The 6,000-nt window shown below is 30.6% G+C and overlaps 1 protein-coding gene across 4 annotated transcripts in view; it reads right to left on the bottom strand.

Moving 5' to 3' along the window:
* The window catches only part of LOC111684296 (semaphorin-2A), a 170,054-nt gene that overhangs the window by 122,768 nt on the left and 41,286 nt on the right, over window positions 1-6,000 (bottom strand). Inside the window, exon 3 of one of the 4 annotated variants that reach the window (XM_046953549.1) lies at window positions 3,455-3,678. The exons of the other annotated variants lie outside the window; for them this stretch is intronic. The gene's annotated coding sequence lies outside the window, so the exon portion shown is untranslated. The remainder of the gene's footprint in view (window positions 1-3,454; window positions 3,679-6,000) is intronic. 4 annotated transcript variants of the gene reach the window in all.

The following is a 6,000-nucleotide window of genomic DNA, read 5'->3' as shown; positions in this document are numbered from 1 at the left end:
GTCTATAGTCTAGTCTATAGTCTAGTCTATAGTCTAGTCTATAGTCTAGTCTATAGTCTAGTCTATAGTCTAGTCTATAGTCTAGTCTATAGTCTTATCTATAGTCTTATAGTCTAGTCTATAGTCTTATAGTCTAGTCTATAGTCTAGTCTATAGTCTAGTCTATAGTCTAGTTTATAGTCTAGTCTATAGTCTAGTCTAAGGTCTTGTCTATAGTCTAGTGAATAGTCTAATAAATATACTATAATATATGTATATATAATCTAAAGTAGAACACACTAAGTACGATCTTTATATACTCATCGTGCATTTTAGGTTTAATTCAATATTAACTCCCTTTTGAGATATCTCCTCTTAATGTCGTTTATTAATAAATAACCGACGAGTGCAGAAAATATTTTAAGTGAAAAATTAAGGGTTGCTTTTATCTTAGTATAATTTATATAAAACAACAATGTTGTAATTTTCTTTTTGTTGTTTTTATTTTAATATCATATTTACATTTGTTTTTTTTATTATCATTGTTGTTTCTCAATATTAATGTATTTTCAATGCTTTCCGTTCATTTATTTGCTAACTTTTGTCATTTTGTTTGTTTATTTATTTGACTGGCAGCGCAACACACTCACCCATTTGATCTGACCTTTCTTGCTGTTGGGAATATTTTGCATAAACCTTAAATGCACTCCAAATATATGTAAATATATTGTATATTGTTGATTTTATTGCTGATTTGCTTCCTTCGTTTATTTTTAACAAAATCAACAAAATATTTTGTGTGGTTATGTTGGTATTTTATCCCTTATTTTATTTAGTTATGTATGTATGTTATGCACATTATAACATAACATGATGCATATATGTAAATGCAATATTTGGGCATGAGTTACAAACGGACTAAAAAAAATGATTTTTTCAATATCAGCTGAGGTCTTAAAAGTTATGTTAGTTTTATAGTGAAGTACCAAATATATAATACTAAAAACAATTTCTTGTTGGATATAAGGAAGTTCTTCTGTAATCAATCAAACTGTTATATTTATTTGTATAACCCACTAAAAACTACAGGGTATTTAAGCGCCCATTAATATGATTATACAATGTAGTAAGTATAATTTTATTTTCCCTATTGTTTTTGACATTTCTTTGTCGGGTTTCCCCCCTATAAAAAGAGGAAACGAAAAACACTGTATGGGAGTATTGCATTAGTGTATTTGTATGTGAGTATTTGTTTGTATGAAAATTACTGTTTGTTTTCCTGTTCCATAAGTTTAGATATTTTTGTTGCAAAATGCATTTTCATTGTTTATTTTATTTTAATGTTTTTTTTTCTCTGTCTCCCTCTTTTGCTATTTGTATGTTTGCATGTGGTTTGAGTGTTGTTGTATTTTACTGTTATTACTCTAATTCTTGTTTATTTTTACTAATTCAGATTAGTGTCAGTGTCAAGGATAACATCAGTGTTTTTAGAGTATATACTGCAAGAGCAGTACTTGTTAAAAAGTCTGCAATGTAAAGTTGTAGAAAGGGATCAGCACTTGTCATATGAAAAGTATGGAAGGAATTTAAAACAAACTGTGTACAGACAACAGACAGAGGATTTACAAAAAAAGTTTATTTGAAAAAATAAAAGAAAAATGTTAATGGATTAATTTATATTGAGGTTATGTCGGTTTCAATTGAATTTTATTAGTTTTGACAGTGTTGTTGATAGAGGCTGTAGTTTAAAATACATATTGGAATTTAAATGAAAATTATTTGTGTATATTGTATTTATTTCACATTGCATATTATATAAAATATATTCTGGTCCAAAACTGATCTTTTTATGATCGCATATGTTTTATTGGCATGGAAGCGAGCAATAAATGGTCCACTATAAACAAATTTATCAATATGCTTGTCCAAATATATTGTCTATAGTCTAGTCTATAGTCTAGTCTATAGTCTAGTCTATAGTCTAGTCTATAGCCCAGTCTATAGTCTAGTCTATAGTCTAGTCTATAGTCTAATCTATAGTCTAATCTATAGTCCAATCTATAGTCTAGTCTATAGTCACGTCTATAGTCTAGTCTATAGTCTAATCTATAGTCTAGTCTATAGTCTAGTCTATATATAGTCTAGTCTATAGTCTTGTCTTCAGTCTAGTCTATAGTCTAGTCTATAGTTTAGTCTATAGCTTATTCTATAGTCTAGTCTATAGTCTATTCCATAGTCTAGATTATAGTTTAGTCTATAGTCTAGTCTATAGTCTAGTCTATAGTCTAGTCTATAGTCTAGTCTATAGTCTAGTCTATAGTCTAGTCTATAGTCTAGTCTATAGTCTAGTCTATAGTCTAGTCTATAGTCTAGTTTATAGTCTAGCCTATAGTCTAGTTTATAGTCTAGTCTATAGTCTAGTCTATAGTCTAGTCTATAGTTTAGTCTATAGTCTAGTCTATAGTCTAATCTATAGTCTAGTCTTTAGTCTAGTCTATAATCTAGTCTATAGTCTAGTCTATAGTCTAGTCTATAGTCTAGTCTATAGTTCAGTCTATAGTCTAATATATAGTCTTATAATCTATCCTTTTCACTCTAGAGTTACAAAAACACTTAAATTTTCAATGACATTCAGCAAAATTTCGAATCTTCTCTAGCCACTTTAACTTTAGTCTCACAATGTGTTTAACCGAATTGTTTATATTCCCACTTACGATTAAAGTCCCCATTCATTATCCCTCTTCCTGTTGTGTTCAATAAACATGCCACAAATTTAAATACTAATACCTTTACAATGACAAAACGAAAAAAAAAAACATTTATTCAGGTTTTTTTTTTGTTCCTATTGCTTCTTCTGTTGGGCACAAAAGAAGGATTTGTTTATACGTTTATATTGAAAATATGTATATTGTTAAATTGTTAAGTAAACCTCGGCATGTATTTGTTCAAATAAGTCTGTATTCGCTTCACTTAAATAAGAAACATAACATGTATTGAAACGTTAACAAGTGAAATGAAATGCAAAATAAATTTTTCCCCATTATCCTTATGTGTAGTTCGTAATTTTTCCACATAAACACACTTTAAAGAAATAAAGTGCGTACGAATTGTATTGAAAGTGTTCGAAGGTTTGTGCATGCCACTGTAACGGGTACGTGTTAGTCCGAAATAAATGGATTTAGTTGTGAGTATGTGAATGTGTGTGTGTTTTTTTTTTGTATTTAATCATCAATGCGCTTAAAATTTAGAATATGTTTAATGCCTTTCTTTTTTCTTACAATTTTGCATTTAAAATGGTTTTCAATAAAAAATAACACGTTAAAATTAGGGTGGTAGATTCTTCAGCGATTTTACGTGTGTGTATGTGTTTGTTATTTGTATATTAATTCTATTCATTAAATTGTTTGCTTTTCATATGAATACATACTTAATGTACTTATACCTACATACTTATTTATTAATGTGTATGGCAAACCTTTTCATCCTTAACACTCTAACATCATCACACCCTGATTACTGTGGTAGGAAGGACTATTGTTGCTGCTGTTGCTGCTTTTAAATAGAATGTGCGGTCTTGTTCTTAATTTGTGGTACTTATCATTGGAGTTGAAAAAGGGCTCATCAAAATAATAATTATCATTAGAAATATTTGCATGTGGGTTCGCTTTGTTTTAGTAAATGTTATCCTTTTTATGGTTCCTATATAACAAAATAAAATATTTTCATAAATTTTGAGAGTTAATAGGGTTTTCTAAATGTTTCAAGTTTATACTATTGCACATCATTTATAATTATTGTCCAAACAAACTTATCAACCGATAATCTTTATTCAATATCCCCAGATTGTAACTCAATTTGCACTATAAATATGTTAGTAAAAAAATCGTCTAAGCCTATCGATTCCGGATTCGAACTTGGAAAGTTTTACTTGAATAAAATTTTCAATACAAAACTGTATACATTTGATGATTACAAGCAGACACTTTTAACCAATCATAAGACCAGTTCCACTTCCTGCATATTTCAACCATATAATATGGTGAATAAGCTGAGATTGACGATATTATAGAACTATTAGGCAAATGCTGTCATAACACTGCTAAAGATCAGTGATCTACCAATGAATTGAGTTAACTTTATTTCGAATTTCTACCTAATCGGAACACTGGCTCATTGGCATAACAACACTAGTGACCGAAAGGGTCTCTTGCAACTTACACTTCCATAATTTAAAAAAAAGTGTAGCATTTCACTACATGATGTTTCGATCACATGTTGCTTTAGCTGAGGCTGAACTCACATTGACAAGTACCGTTTACCCCGATCGCATATCGGAAAAATTCTTGGGAACTCTAAGACCTTAGAGTAAAATTGACCAAATAGAACATTATAGAAAACCTCAACGAGATGGCGCTAAACCGTAAGAAAATAATGGTCTATTGATCTAAGGTCATTGAAACTAATCAAACAAATTTAAGCCTAGCATCCTCGTGGAGGCTCGTGCTATTATAAAATTTGTAAACTGACTTGAATTGAATAGGGTGCTCACAAAAATCGACTTATTTCTTTAAGTTTTTTGAGTTCAGTGTACATGCTGCTTGGGTATAAGTGGTGTCGTGTGTACTACTTCAAACAAAACTCTAGATTTTCGACTCATTGAAACATATTTAAGATATGAGGCGAGCTGGTCTAAAACGGTTATAGAACACATCATTGATGTATACTGTATACATTGGAATGTTATACACAATCATCGGATTTGACTGATCGCAGCTCGAGGTAGTTAACCCGACAAAAGCTTAACCATTCATGCAACAAGAGCTGAGTTAAAAATATGAGTGGTAGAATCCCACAAGCTTTCTTGGAATAATGAAACGGTCAGTAGAACCACATCCTATGTGATGACCCTGACAGGAACAAAACGAAAAATCTCGTCAAACTGAGCACAGGACACACAGGATTACGAGCATATATATATATATAGTTGTCCGTGTGGATTCAGACGAAAGTAGAGCATATGGAGAGGAAAGTGAAACTCTGGAGCATTTTATTTACCTATTGGAATAATTAAACGGTGGGTAGAACCACATCTTATGGGGTGACCCTGATGGAAACAAGACGAAAAATCTTCTCAAACTGATCAAGTCTGAAGTTAGTATGATGGTACGTATATATACGTGGATTCCGACGAATGTAGAGCATGTGTTTAAGTGAACATATTTTTCCTGAAAAGGAGAGCACAACAGGTCCGATAGTGACCTAGGTGTATTTCTTCGGATTTGATAATACCCTTATCAACTTACCTATCTATCTACCTACTGACCTAGTTTGACAGTTAGTCGACACATTGATAACGGTTGCACCTATTTAAAATACTTTAAAACCCTATTCGATGGATTCAGTTGTATGGGTACCATACAACTGAATTGCCACAAAATATTGTGGCAATTTTCACTGAATTATCTCCAAAATTACATTTCTTTTATTACAACGTCTTGTTGGTTTAAAGTCCCTTATTGGGGGTTCAGTGTATGAGGAATACGTGAAATAATGGTTCGATCCTAACCACTAAAATGGTGTAGGGTACAAATAAATTAAAAAATGTCCTACTTAGTAAAAGTAAAATCATATAAAATTTAAAATAATTTGCTTTCATTACAAGTAAAATTTAATATATGTATAAGAGCATACATATGCATATTCTTCAAATAAATAATGTTTGCAAAAAGAACTTATAAGAAAAACTCACAGACAACAAGTACATAAGTTAAAACTAAGTATTTAATTAAATTTTAAAGAACTTTAAACAAATCTCTTAAGTTGGCATTTGATTTTCTTTAACATAACTACATATATAGTTTTACTTCAAACTAACACTTTTACTGCAACCAAAATGTCAATTGCAGCGTCACATCCCCACTTGCAATATTCATTTCCAGCCACTTCTATTCTAGTATACTTTAAACATTTTCCAATATCCATCCTTTTCATTTCTGTCCTTAACTGAGAATAAAAAAAAAA

The sequence above is a fragment of the Lucilia cuprina genome, chromosome 6 (assembly GCF_022045245.1).
Source record: "Lucilia cuprina isolate Lc7/37 chromosome 6, ASM2204524v1, whole genome shotgun sequence".
Lineage (NCBI taxonomy): Eukaryota > Metazoa > Arthropoda > Insecta > Diptera > Calliphoridae > Lucilia > Lucilia cuprina.
The sequence above is the reverse complement of the archived record's forward strand: the minus strand, read 5'-3'. Positions and strand labels throughout refer to the sequence as shown.